This window comes from Myotis yumanensis, unplaced genomic scaffold (genome assembly GCF_028538775.1).
Source record: "Myotis yumanensis isolate MYYU_CA2020_CCGP unplaced genomic scaffold, mMyoYum1.0.hap1 SCAF_5, whole genome shotgun sequence".
Lineage (NCBI taxonomy): Eukaryota > Metazoa > Chordata > Mammalia > Chiroptera > Vespertilionidae > Myotis > Myotis yumanensis.
Window position 1 is genome coordinate 67,632,579 of NW_027223756.1, and position 15,198 is coordinate 67,647,776.

The following is a 15,198-nucleotide window of genomic DNA, read 5'->3' on the forward strand; positions in this document are numbered from 1 at the left end:
TTAACTCATGTACTTCCATACAAATTTGGGGGAGCCTCACAAAACAGTTGGTAAAAACTCTTGATACATATTTTTTCACATCATTGTGTCAGTTATTAAATTTTAAATCATAACAGGGTAAGACATGAGATTCACATCCTGTTGGCAAGCGGCCTTACTGTATTTGACAAGTTGCCTGTGTGTGAATGAAGTAATGGCCCAACGGGTGGCAAGTTGTGCACTGGGCTGATAACACCAGCAAGAAAGGAAAGAACCTAAGGGTTTTGTTTTCCCTGAGGTAAAATATGTTCCGGGAAAGCACCAGTGAAAACAAGCTGCATATAACTTACCTAGATAACAGAATAATGGGAAACCACCGAGTATAATTTAACTCTCATGAAACACAGAGATAAAAAAAAAATAAACTTTTTAAAGGTAATTTAGGTAATAGGAAAAGTAACAGCGCTTTTCCCACCTCCGCACTGCCTGCCGAGCACTTCACAAAGACCTTTAGATTAACTAACATCACCAAACGCTATTTTTCACCCACCTAAATGGTTAGGACCACGTCTTTTCATCCTGTTGATGCGAATGTCCTACTAGCCGAATGGGAATCCTGCTGGTCAGTATTTAATTAACAGTGAACTTGCTCTGCTCACAAAGCTGTATTAACTGCAGCTCAATACGCAGTGCTTGTATAGATGATTGCAAATTGATTAACAGTTTGTCCCTGGATTCCCCCAAAGACTCAAATTCACTGGGTCTGTCTGATCTATAATTAGCAGGGCACATCTTTTTCAAACATGAGCAAACCTTTCCTTCAGACTTCCAGGATTTTTTCCACGTGATAGCCTGGAACAGTAGCACCTATCAATGCCCGAGGCACCCATGGCAGGAGAAAGAAACCACGTCTCATTGTGCTACGTGTTTAGGGATGAAGAAGTGAGGTACTTTTAAAGGGTAGTCTTACAATAGCATTACGATGGCATTTGACCAAGAGATCCAGAATTTACCAATCCCACCTTAGTTTAGCCATCTCACTTTCTGGGTGGTCTCCAAGACAATCAAATACCTCAAGGAAGCAATGCAATGTCTTATTTTTTGTGGTGGGAATTGCCCAAACCTCGGTGTGGAGTGCTAATAAACCTCAGCAAACCTTGTGGTGGTTGGGTCCTCATTCCTACACAAACTGGGAAGGAGGAGCCTGAAATCCAAGCAGACAAAAGAGCTGCTCCATTCCCCTCATTCCAAACTTGTCACCTCAAAGAGAAGGCCAGTCACCCACCAATGCCAGAGGACAAGGAGTCAGAGAAAGCCTTCTTCCAGTGTAAGCTCATTTAGTCCCCAAGGCACGAATCCGCAAAAGCATGACCTAATCAATGTACTAAAATCCACTGATTAGCTCAGCGGCACTTCTGTTGCACTGAATAGAAATAGGAAAGGGACTGAGTCGACTTCCTCCTCATCGAGGCCACAAATACGACTAGAGAAAACTATTGCATCTGCTTGGTATCATGATTGAATTGATTCTGAGTCAAACCATAGGCTCCAATAGCAGTGTCTGTATTGAAAAGGTCTGAGATATTACCAGAGTCTAGTTATGGTCATACCTAGCCAAGTGACAGTTACAGTTAATATTGTGCTAATATTTCAGGTTTCCATATGATGTGCTCTCATAAAAACTTCTGAGAATTATGCCCTGACCGGTTTGGCTCAGTGGATAGAGCGTCGGCCTGCAGACTGAAGGGTCCCAGGCTCGATTCCGGCCAAGGGCATGTACCTTGTTTGTGGGCACATCCCCAGTAGGGGGTGTGCAGGAGGCAGCTGATCGATGTTTCTCTCCCATCGATGTTTCTAACTCTCTATCCCTCTCCCTTCCTCTCTGTAAAAAATCAATAAAATATATTTAAAAAAAAAAACTTCTGAGAATTAATTACTGTTCCCTCTATTTCCTACTGCTTCTCTCAATAGAAAAAAACTTGCATGTGCCTTTTTCTATATCCTATACTTTCCATTACAACAACTACACTTTGAGCACCTGCTATGTGCCAGATAATGCGCTAGGTGCTGGAGATCTAAAGACGCAGAGAAATGGTCCCTGACCTTAAGGAGTTTATAAGCAGACATATAAATAGAACACAAGTGTGCTCCATAATTTCCTATGTCTCGCTTCTTTCACTCAACAACATGCTCCCTCCTCACTCCCACTTTCCCGGCCCAGGTTTATCCATATTGCTCCATGAATCAGTCATTCTTTTTAACTGCTGTGTAATATTTCATTGTGTGGATATGCCATAGTTTATCCATCCTACTGTTGATTTATATTTGCTTTCCCCTTCCCTCCCTCCTTTCTTCTCTCCTTCCCTCTTCTTTCCCCTCCCCTTCCCATTTTCCTTCCTTCCGTCCTTCCTTCCTTCCCCCTCCTCCCGCCCTCCCTCCTCCCCTCCCTCCCTCCCTCCCTCCCTCTCTCCCTCCCTTCCTCCCTCCCTCCCTCCCTCCTTCCTTCTTTAGATTTTGCCCATTAACAGCAATGCTGCCATGAATGATCTAGTTCATGTCTTTTGGTGGATATTGAGTACATGTTCAGAAGTGGAACTGCTGGGCCATAGGGTTGGCATGTTTAGAAAAACACAGTCTATGTGCACAAACATGTGTATGCAGGTGGATACACAATGTGATGCAACTAGCAAACTGCAGGCAGAAGACCACAGTTCTAGTCCCAGCACAGCCATTAACTGTGACTGTTCTTGATGGCAGCTTCCTCAGCTATGAACTAAGGAAGTTGGAGCCAGTGATCTTTTGTCTCTTTTCGCCCCCCCCCCCCCCCACCCCAAGGATAATGATCTCACTTTAAACAGATAGCGATCATCATCCCTTTAAATAGCCTCGTATAGTTTTTCTGCATTTCATTTTCACACATGGATGTTAATATTTGTTAGCAGAATGTTGTCATATTTCAAAATTACTTTAGAGTTCTTCTAAAGCAGCAGAGGTTAGTATTAAGGACAGTATTTGCTGCCTTGCAAGTTACAAAGAAAATCATAAAGTGAGGTCTATTTGGTAGAGGCATCAAGTAAATCAGGCGGAAACTTAAAGAGGCTCTTGTTGTAAGTGTGACTTAACCTGGAGTAACAGCAGGAAAGCAGGGACCTCACAGTTTTTAATGGGATTTTGATAAAATTCATTTGTGAATGTTTGAGGTCAGTAGCACAGACTTCCCATGACATTTATTTAGCCATGACGTTTAGTTTAGGAGTGCACTCATCACCTGCAGAATAAATGTATACACTAATATACCTCCTTCCAAACACTTGGTAAGGGATATCTGATAAGACTTAGGTTGGATACAAGGTAAAATTCAGCACACAGGTGCGAAAAGCATGGTCAAGCTGGATTTGTTGATCTTAGAACTTGGCAAACCTTAAAACTGAGAAAGAATTCATCTTTGAGGTTATCAAAAGGATACATAAACATGAAAAAGAAGATACTGACAAAATAATGACAACCACAAGGCAGCTTAAGAAATACCAAAATAATTTTTTGTGTATGTGGTTGTCCTCTTTGCTAAAGAGAATATGGCCTTTTTAACACTTGTGACTTAAATTTTGCAAAAAGAGAACAAAGAATTTAATGCGAACTAACTTGAATATTGACTATTTTATATGATGCTCTAGAGATGAATCAGACTCTAGTTTTTGAACACTAGAGAATACAATACACTAGAGTTCCCAGAACCTAACAGTTTTTCAATAAAAGGCAAATAAGGATTTGAAAAAACATATTATATATATAATATATGCTTCCAGGTATTTTCTATATAGATGCTGTTAAATATCCATCTACTCCACTAATCTTAACAGAGCAGCACGCTGGCTTTTTATATATATAGATACATCCAACAAAGTAAAAATATTGTTTCAATTTGTTTTTTAATTTGATATATGTTGGCATACTATCCTCGTGAGCACCTTTTCACATCGACAGACACAGGTTGACAGTCTGCTGTCCCACAGTGCAGACATGTCATCGTGTAATACAGCTTGGCAAGTCTGGGCAAGCAGATCTGCAGGGAAAACTTCTAAGTTGAGATGCCATAATGAAAAAAGATTGATAAATTTGGCTCATAATATAAAAATGTATGTATAGCCAACATACATTTTTGTTTGAAATTGTTAGATCAAAGTGTAGACTTAGGACACTGTTTTGAAGGATACTGTCATACTGAACTCCAAAAAAAGGTCAATTTTCATCACCTTCCATAGTGTATAAAAAGGCCCGTTTCCTATATTGTTAACAGTATTAAGTGTTATCATTAATTTTAAAACTTCTATTAGTTGGAGAGGTAAGAAAACTGTTTTCATTTGTATTTTTCCATTTATTAATGAGATTGTCTATTTTTTCCCCCTAGGATTTGCTTATTCTCATACTTTATCCATATTTCTATTAGATTATTGTTATTTTTCTTATACATTTATATGTGTTCTTTAGGTATTATATAAATTATTCTCTAACATAATATGAATGCATTTATATATTTATATGTGTACTAGAGGCCCGGTGCACAAACTTGTACACAGGTGGGGTCCAGTTGGCCTGCCATGATGGGGGCTGATCGGGGCCAGCCCAGCATGGGGGAAGGGCCATGGGCGGTTGGCCAGCCAGGCCCGACCCTGATCGGGGTGGGGTGGGGTGGAGTGGGCCGATCGGGGGCCGATCGGGGGCCGGGCTGGCCAGGGGGAGGGACTATGGGAGGTTGGCTGGCCGCAGTGGGCATCATAGTGACTGGTCATTCTGCTCATTCCGGCGTTCTGGACGCTGGCTTTTTATATATATAGATACATCCATCAAAGTAAAAATATTGTTTCAATTTGTATTTTAATTTGATATATGTTGGCTATACATACATTTTTATATTATGAGCCAAACTTATCAATCTTTTTCCATTATGGCATCTCAATTTAACATGCTTTAAAAGTCTTATGCCATAATTATTTTTAAAAAGAAAACATGTTTTTTCTAGTATTTTCCTTCCTTCTTCCTTCCTTTGCTTTGCTTTCTTTTTATATCTCAATACTTGACCCTGTGAAGCATTGGTTTTGTGTAAAGAATCAGGTGGGGCTAGCACTTTGCTTTCCCACATGGCTCAGTGGCGGTGCCATCACCACTTAGCTAACAGTCCATCTTCCCCAAATTCCACCTTCATAAAGCCATGTTTAAATGTTGAAGTCTAAAATTATCTGCCTGAATTTTATATAATGTTATTAACCAATGTTACCACAATAAATTTAATTTTTAAAAGTCACAGCATGGCTCAGTGGTTGAGTGTCGACCTGTGAACCAGGAGGACACGGTTTTGATTCCTGGTCAGGATACATAACCAGGTTGTGGGTGCAAACCCCAGTGGGAGGCATGCAGCCAATCAATGATTCTCTCCCATCATTGATGTTTCTATCTCTCCTCTCCTTTCCTCTCTGAAATCAATAAAAATATTTTTTAAAAAAAGAAAAGAGAGAAGTGGTGGAGTGCTTCAGCATTCTGCCGCACGGCCAGGTCCAACATGCCCTCCCAGAAGCAGACACTGTGAAGAACTGTGGGACAGAAATCCATGCACTGACCTCCTCCTAAAAGACATGAGAATACTTTGCCTCACGTTATAACACTTTGCAAAATGTTTTTTACATAATGGCAATGGGGAATTTGTATTTCCATTAGTCGTCTATTCTTCCCCACAAATAAGGTAACAAGGTTTCTGTTTGGGGATGACCTAAGTACAAAAGCAAGCTCAGTCTTCATGTATAATACAAGACTCCCCCCACAGAAGAGGAATAATTAGAGAGACTGATGGGATTACTCAGGAGTCTTTTTAAATTGATCCAAAAGCCTCCCTCAGGTAGCAACTCCATTTAGGCCTCTGCAAACACTTGTTGAATGAATAAAAATGTTGGTGTCTTAACACTAACAAGGGAAGAAAGGGCTGCCTCCCAGACCAGCCCTGTCCAGCTGGAGTATAATATGAGTCACATGCATAGTTTTAAGTTTTCTAATAGCCACGTTTTTAAAACATAAAAAGAAACAGGTAAAATGAATTTTCATAATGTATTTTATTTAACCCAGTATATCCAGATATTACTTCACCATGTAATCATTATTCAGAGTTACATTCTTTTTTTTTTGGTATCGAGTTTTTGCAATCCAGTGTGCACTGCATCCTTACATCACATCTCAATCTGGACCAGCACATTTCAAGTGCTTGATCGCCCTACATATTGGACAGCGCAGATCGATACCTCAGGAGCTCGAGGCGGGAGTGGAGCTGCACCCAAGGTGGCCAGATACAGAGGCTCACTAAGCACAACGATCTGCTGAATACAAAGTGTGGACAAAAAGGGGCCACATACTAAACCTGACAAGCTCAGGGAGGCCTCCATGGAAGGCCCTACAAACTCAAGAGGCCGAAAATAACCACCTAGGATGAAAATTCCTAACTAAAAGCAGGCATGGTGGGTAGTCACAACCTAGGCCTCTAGCTTCCTTGACAAAGGTCAAGCTTTACCCTAAGTGAGTCTGTCGATTGCCTTTCTGCATTTACAATAACACACCCTTGGAGTGTCAGAGCAATCCCCCTTTTCTGGACCCCTCCGGGTGCAACTTCACACTAGAGCAGGAGAACACAGCCCCACATTATGATCTTGTTCCCTGAGAACCATCTCTATGTGCTGTAAATGTTAATTATTAACTATCCTTACCCACCAATGTAAAAGAAGCCCCTGTCTCTCCATTTTACTCTTTACTCTTTACCCAGTCCCAGAGACTTCCCCGCTTTGCTTTCTCCTACTCACTAATCTACTACCAGTGAATTTCATGCAACCCTCCTGCGTCTCCTCCTTTGATTCTAATGTATAAAATAAGCTGCAAAACTGCCATTCTCTAGAGCACTTCCTCAATCCACTGGGATTTTGCTTCCCTGCGATGGTCAGTTTGGCTCACATAAACGCATGGAAATTTTCTACAGGTTTAGGCCTTTCTTACATCAACAGAAGGATGACTGAAACGACTCCCCGGACTTCCCAGGGCCCACATTTCTGAAGCCTCCTGAGCCCTGAAGCAGCTCACCAGCAATGCCAACAAGGGCCACTCCTTTCGCAATAGGGCAGTGAGGAACACAGACCCACAACATACCCCGTAGGACATCCTGCCCAGGGAAAGGATTTTCAAAGTAACCTTCTCCCTGCCCTGCTAGGTAAGGAAGAGGAAACATCTCCTTGGTTGGCCCTGGGCTGTTAAAAAATAAATAAACCAGAATGTGTTTTCCCCCCCATGTTTCTGACTTTGAAACGTAAGGGACGATGGGAGGGTGCGTTTCATGGACAGCCTAAAAAGAACTTCAGCTTAGAGAGCTGAATAAAGAACTGCCTCAAAAAAACCACAGGAAAAGCTTGGAACTCGAAAGGTCTAGACTGGAGTCAGGTCTCTGCCCACACTGGCTAAGTAATCATGGGCGAACCATTTAAATTCGGTGGCTTCTGTTTCCTCAACTGTACACAATGGGGAAGGTGGTATCAGTTCTGCATACTCCAGGCAGAAGTGAGAACAGCTGAGAGGGCTAGGTCAGTGGCCTGCAAACCACGGCTCGCGAGCCACATGCGGCTCTTTGGCCCCTTGAGTGTGGCTCTTCCACAAAATACCGGCTCTTCCACAAAATACCGACTTCTGCCCCTGGGCCACGAAGTTTCAATCACACTGTACGTGCGCGCCCGCACGTGGTATTTTGTGGAAGAGCCACACGGAAGGGGCCAAAGAGCTGCATGTGGCTCGCGAGCTGCAGTTTGCTGGCCACGGGGCTAGGTGAATGGAAGCTATTCTCACTACTCACTGAGGGGTGCCAACCAGCCCTTCCTTTGCTCTGTTGCCTTGGGTAAGTCACATTATCTCGTGTGTGTCTCGCAATTATCATATGTAACATGAAGCTGGACTTAATGATCTGTCAGGTTTTATGCCTACGTAAAATACAAATAACTCTTCTCAACCCCAAACAAAATTACTCTGAATCAAACCCAGTGGGGCCTTTCACTCATCCAAACGTTGAGTGACTATTGTAAGCTCGCCGTAGTAATGGGTGGGGGAAACAGAGAAACAGCCCCCTGAGAAAAAGAGGACCCAGGAAACAGCACCATGGCTTTCTAACACAAAGGAAAGGAAGTGCAAATTCCGTGTCAGCAGAGCTTGAGCAGGGGAGGTCAGTGACTGAAGAAGGCAAGATAGAGACCAACAGGGAGTGATGGACACCATGGTGAACTCAGGGGTGTCTGCCCTCTCTCAGGGGGCAGCTGCTTGCCAGTATCCATTGATTTTTGTTTGTTTTTAAAGGAAAGGTGGGAATTTAGGCCTGTGTAAAATCTGACTTTTCTATCTTTACAACTAACTAAAACAGAACCACGCTGCAAGCCAAGCATAAAAGTCATGTGGGGTCATACAAGTTAGTGCTCTCTAACTTAGGGAGAAAAATGTAGATCATATAGCAGGGACAGGAGGAAAAGCAAAAGGCACAGAACTCTCAGGCTATGGAAAGACCTTGCAAAGTTTACCAGACCAACCATCCAGCCAATGCCCCAGAAATAAAAAAGGCAGAGTTTGAGGGAGACTTAGAATGGTGGTCACAATGGTTCAATTTTATGGGGACAAGAGAGGGAAGGAGGGAGGGAGGGAGGGAGGGAAGGAGGGAGGGAGGGAGGAAGGGAGGAAGGGAGGAAGGGAGGAAGGAAGGAAGGAAGGAAGGAAGGAAGGAAGGAAGGAAGGAAGAAGGGAGGGAGGGAGGGAGGAAGGGAGGAAGGGAGGAAGAAAGGAAGGTTAAAAGAGAAAGAAAGAGGTAGATGTCACTGGGGGATAAAAGAACAAAAGAAGAGCTAAGAAAAGGCATTGAGGTGGCGGGCAGGAGGGCAATTTCAGGGACTCAAGGGGCCAAAGGCTTAACTGCAGGGAGTGAGAAAGCAGAGGCAGTGAGCGAGTATAAATTATTCTTGTGAAGATTTTGGCAGAGAAAGGAAGGAAAGAGGTAGTTTCATAACTGGAGGGGAATGCAGTCGAAGAATATTATATATATATGATGTGACCAAGTTGCTGATGATGAAAGACCCAAGAGGAAGGAGGTGGCAACTGCAAAGGAAAAGAAAGACTTCATCCACCAAGATGAGAGGGAGGCTGTGAACAGAAAAGATGTCAAGAAAGAGGAAAGCTCTCCCCTGAAAGTTGAGGTTAAGAGGCAGTAATACTTAGTAATACTTAATAAATAAGTAATGTTACTTCTGAAGCAACAGATAGATCTACAATCTAATTATATTGCTGAGGAGACAGACTGATGAATAATTTAAAATTCTGACTCAGTTCAGTTTAATGCTCACTGGATCTGACAATACACCAGCTTTTGTGTATGCTTTTTCCTGTTTGGTATTTGTTCATCAATTGCACATAAATAAGAAATGTCTATAAACCAAAAAGATACATTCTGTGGACACAATTCATTGTCAGGGACCTCATTACCAGGTGTAGGAATACTACAGAAGAAATATACATATATCCCAGGAGGTTAAGAATGTGGAATTGTCCTTAAATTCTAAGTAATACTTTGCCAATGTAAAGTGACCCACTGACAGAAATTCCATAGTGATGTGTAAATGGTTAATCAATCAGTGAATAATCGTTCCCCTGTGCTGATACCTAAAGTAACAGTGTGTGTGTGTGTGTGTGTGTGTGTATGTGTGTGTATGTGTGTGTGTGATGTAAAGGGAATGGAGGGAAGGGGGATCACCAAGAAGGAAATTGGCACAGAAAGAGAATGCTTTGAGTATTGACCATAATGACTTCGTACTTTTGTTTACTTCCTTCTTCTCAGCATATAGACAAATTTTTGCTCCATACATATGGAAACCTAATAGGTACTTTGCTATGAACCTCTATAATTGAAGGCAATGTCATTTTGTAACACTTAGGAAAGTTTTTCCGGAAACACATTCTATTTCATTACTGAGAAATTGGTTCCCCATTGGTTTAATAATCAAGACACTTGGTTGTTCATGTTATTATATGTCACAAGAGTGCAGAACAGCACAAGACTGCCATTCAGTCTTCTTCACAGGGTACAGACATGGTTGAACACTTGGTTAATTCAAGTGAACCGCCTCTGCTTCTTAAAACCTTAGTTACTAACAAAACTGAGGATGTATATAGCAACATAATTAACATTTTAAAATAAATAATAAAATTTAAAATACCTTAAAATATTAAGGTTTTAAATTAGTTATTTTCCTCTTTTAAAAAAACCTCAGATATTTGAAATTGTTGAGTAATGAATCATTTGTGAAAATTAACCGCTTTTTTTTTTTTTTATGTCCCTGGGTGGGCACAAACCAAAATAAACCTTTTATGCATTAGAACTTGAAAATCTGTCATTATTCTTGATGAAAAACCAAAATGTGCTCCGAACTTCTTAAGGAATCTTTATAAAAATAGTGATCCTGAACCAACATTCAAAAGACTAAAAGATGCATGTGCTCTGAGGCTGGTGCAGGAGCCAAGAGCAATGATGGACAGACACCATGATTCACTTCTCAATTACTGGGCGTGTACTCCCAGACAAGTCACTTAACTTGTTTAAACAATGGGGCGGGGGGGGGTTGGAGGAGATTAACCATATTATGGTTTAGCTACTAGAATGCTTATTACATGGTCATAACAACTGATGGTTAGAGTACTATAATAATGTATAGAAAGGCAAAATCACGTGTGCCGTATCATTAAAGCACAAGGAAAAAGAATGAAAGGATATTTAAGAAAATTATATGTGATGGGACTAAAGGTTATTTACTTTCTTTCCAACTTTTCTGGAATGTGGTTATATTACAGAAATAAATGACTTAAAATATTTTTATGTAAGATTTGGCTTTCAAGGAACACAGGAAAACATCCAATCATCTCCACACAGAGCTATACTCTTGGCATGTGCCACGTGTATAATAAGAATGGTACAAACTGAGCATTCTGCGGACGCGTGCAGCCAGGGGACAGTGGTTCCGTTCCGTTGATGCATACGAGAATTAGGGAAGAAAGGCTTCTGAAAGAATGAGTCTTCATTGGAAGCTGGAGAAGAAGTTGAGCTTTCCACAGGTACAGATACAAAGAAATACCCCAGGTGAGCTGTACAGGCAGCAATTCCAAGGTATCTATTTTCCACGAATGATCAGCAGACCAACTTAGCTGGGGCTCTTGGCATGTGTAGGGGAAAAGGGCCAGGCTAAAGAATTTGAGGACTCCTTGGGGAGTCATTGAGGACATTAGACTCCACTTGGTCATTATCCTCGGCCTCTGATTAAGGCTCTACAGGAGACCTGCATTTTTATGTTCTCTAAAAACTACCCAGAGGACCGGAAACGGTCCATTCATGCGGTGAGAACTCAATAAACATGAACTGATCTTTAGACTCTCAGCTCCCTGAAGTTTTCCTAATGGAAAACAAAAGGAAACTCTAAATTAGTAAGAGGCTGCTGAAGAACAGCTAGAGCATAAACTGCCCTGAATAAAAGTTCCTTACCTAATTTAAAGGACTCCTTTTCAGACGGAGCCTAGCCAGGTTGCCTCTAGCTATATAGATTAAGCAGTTGTTCTTGGGAGTCCAGAGACCTGCCTTTGCCCTTAGAAATACAGGAGCCAGTGCTCATTTTCCTTCTGTCGTTGTGGCAGAACGGAAGGCAACAATTACTTGTATCAAGCTGGTAACATTCAGAAGACATGAAAACCTGCACCATGGGACAGAGCCCACAGCACTAAAAAAAAATAAAGTAAAAATGCTGCTCCAAAGTATTCAGTGAATCAGAATGAAAGATGAACACCTGGTGCTAAGCAACAGAATAATTCTCCCTGACTGAGTTCTTAACAATATCTCTAACCTTCACTTAGAAAAACTAATTTACTTCAGAATTGAAGGAGAAAGTTAGAGTGACAAGCAACACAGTAATTCTGCCTTTCCAACAATTTTTCTAAATTGCTTTTATAAAAATTAATTTGCCTCAGAAATGAAGGGGGGATCTGGAAGCTGAGTCATATAGTAATTCTGTCTTTCCAAATCCCCCGCCCCCCAAAAAAATCCGTTAATAAGAATGATTTCAATCAATTGAACATTCACTATTTTTTTTAATGGTAACTCTATGTTTAACCTTTTAAAGAACTGCCAAATTATCTTCCAAAGTGACTGCACTATTTCACAGTTCCACCAGCAATGGATGAGGTGAACATGCAACTTTTTAATTTTAAAGGGAAAAAGAATACATTCAAAATACAAATGACAGAATCTTATTGTTCTGTCAGTTCTGATCATGAAATCAAAGACTGATTTGGGCCTTCTGCTCTCATTATTTTCTAGAGCAAAGGTTTTACATTAAGAAATAAAAGATAGCATTGCTATTCGCAGCTCCTCCGAGGGTCACCTTGGCAACTTCACACTATGCACCCAAACCTCCGTTCTTCTTCCTTGGAACACAGACGATATTTCCCAATTCCCTAATTCCTCAGGAGAGGAAGTTGCAGTCTGCCCCGTAAGGCCCCCACAGGGGATTTTCCATTAAGACAGATGACACTCATTCTATTCCTAGCCATAGGAAGGTCCTCTGAGATTTGCTTTTGGGTTGGTTCCAAAAGTTGAAACCAACAAACAATACCTCCACTGTACACATTAAATATGTGCAGTTTATTCTATAACCAAAGGAATAATCTCAGGCAGGTGGCAATTCATCTCAGAAAGTATTAGGGAATCTTCTCTATCTATAATAATAAAAGCATAATATGCCAATTAGACTGGACGGCCTTCCGGGAGAAGCTGGGGCTGTGAGAGAAGCCAGTGCCAGCAGCCGGGGGGGAAGGAAGGCCTACTCTTGCACGAATTCTGTGCATCGGGCTTCTAGTATTAGAGATAAAAGATAGAGGCTCCATGATCTAATCTCCAGAGTATCCAAAATAATTCACCATGATCTTAGTCTGGAAAAATTCTAAATTTGGTATAACCAAACACTCACCCAGCTTCATTTTAAAAAGATCTCAGTAAGGTTACACAAGACACCTTCCAAAATAGCAGGAAGATAAACCAACGATAAAATATATGCTTAGATGGTAATGCCAAAAAAAGTATAAAAGTTGGCAACATCTAAAAACCAGTTCATTTTTGGTTTTGGTTCAAAAGGTTCTCAGGTTGCTCATTCATTCATTCAACCAATACTCTCTGAGAGCCTACCAGGGACAGGTGCTATACCAGAACCTCAGGAGACCAAGGTAAACCAGAAAGACAAGGTGCTAGCCCTCTGGACTTCACATGCTAATGGGGGCCTACAATATTGGGAGACAGTAACCACATTAACAAATAACTTGGAAAACTTACAGAGAATAAAAAGTGCTATGAAGGAGTAACACTAACACTGATGATAATTATAGCTATCACATACTCAGCTCGTACCAGGTGCCAGGCACTGTGTATGAGTATCATTGGAATTAGCTCGCTCTACGAAGGGGTTCTATTATTTTACAAATGAGGAGACCAGGCCCCAAAGTCCCTCAGACAATCAGTGGCAGAGTCGAGACTTGAATCTCAGCCACCTGGGCTCAGAGTCCATGTTTTCTCCCCCATGATCACACCACCTTGTGTGTGAAGCACAGCAAATGGAAGAGGAAGAACTACTTTAGATAAGGTGGTGAGGGGAAGCCTGTCAGAAGTGACATTTGAGCAGAGGTCTACAGAAGAAGACATGGAGCCCTTCTTTCTGGCAGTAACTAAAGACTGAGAATACTTGACTGTTAGGCCATGCCTACTTTATGCCCTATGCACATAAGGAATGCTTATTTTTATATTACATCTACAGCAGGGAAGCAAGTTGCTAATTTTTTTTTTAACTGGGTAAGTGGTATTTTAAACAAATGACTAGGAATCAAAGTAAAATGATAATTTTAATGAAAATGTATGTTTGCCATAGGCCTACAATACACAATCGTGTTTGAAAAACCGTCCATAATCCGATGTTTAGCACTTACTTTGTTCAAACCTTCTGCTTGCTAAGAATCATGTCATCCTTGCCCAAGTGACTGCTAACCTTGCATGAGTCAGCTCCAAATTAATGAGGGTGTTAAAATCTTCCTATTCTATTTGGTAGAACACTGGTATTTTTGAACAAAGAAAGAAGCAAGATACTAAATTCTTTTTTAAAAAACTGTATTCAGTTCTTGACAAATATACTTTCTTATACATATCCTGGCAGGGTGTCTTCAAGAATTCCCTGGGTTTCCCCAAGAAACTCTTACCCCTCACCATTTCTAACCTGCTCAAATCTAGGAAGCTCCGGTCTAAACAGACTGGAATCCACAACCTCTGGGACTTCAGTGGAGAGAGGTCTGAGGCACACATTTCCAGGAGGGAAGAGAGGATGTGCTAACAGCAAGAGAACACTATCTTAAGAATTCAAACAAAGGCTCCCAGGGACAGAATGCGAAACCATTTATACAGCCATTCTTGCCCCTACCCAATGCCCCCAACCAAGTTTCTCTTAAAGAATTCTGTACTTCAATAACAGGCCATCTGTTTGCAACTCATGCTATCACTACCACCTATTACCTATCCTAACACAGGTAGAGACCACAGTTCACACTTGAGGGAGAAGAGAGAAAAGACAGTTGAAGATAAGAAGGGAGGGCCAACTAGTCCAGGAATGTTTCCCACTATCTCAGTCCTCCCACCCAATTCTCTCTTTACCTATCTCTAATGCTTAGCTCCTTTCAAATCACCCCACCCCTTAATCCCACAGCTGAACCTACTCCAGGTCCAGAATCCTACCCCCAGGCCCATCCTGTTAAGTTTTTGACACATGCAAGTTCCTTGGGCCTTTCCATTACCAAAGCCAACTGAGGAATTGGGGTGGTGGGGGAGGTTCCAGCTTCTGCTGACAAGCCTATGGCAAATGAAGACATTCCTTTGGAAACTCAGAATTCAGTTCTGAACTCATTTCCCTCATTATACGTGGTGGTGAGAGTCTTTTATTTGATCATGACTACACTCTGGCATACTCTGAGTCACAGTCTGATCTGAGCTCCAAACCACTGTGCATAAGACATAGCAGTGCCAGACCCTTTGAGATATATTATCTCATTTGATCTTCTCAAAACATCTGGTGGGAGGTGCGGGGGGTGGGG

At 41.5% G+C, this 15,198-nt stretch overlaps 1 protein-coding gene across 1 annotated transcript in view; it reads right to left on the reverse strand.

The window, feature by feature from the left end:
- Positions 1-15,198, reverse strand: part of SH3RF1 (SH3 domain containing ring finger 1) — a 164,821-nt gene that overhangs the window by 41,563 nt on the left and 108,060 nt on the right. The gene's annotated exons all lie outside the window — the stretch shown is intronic.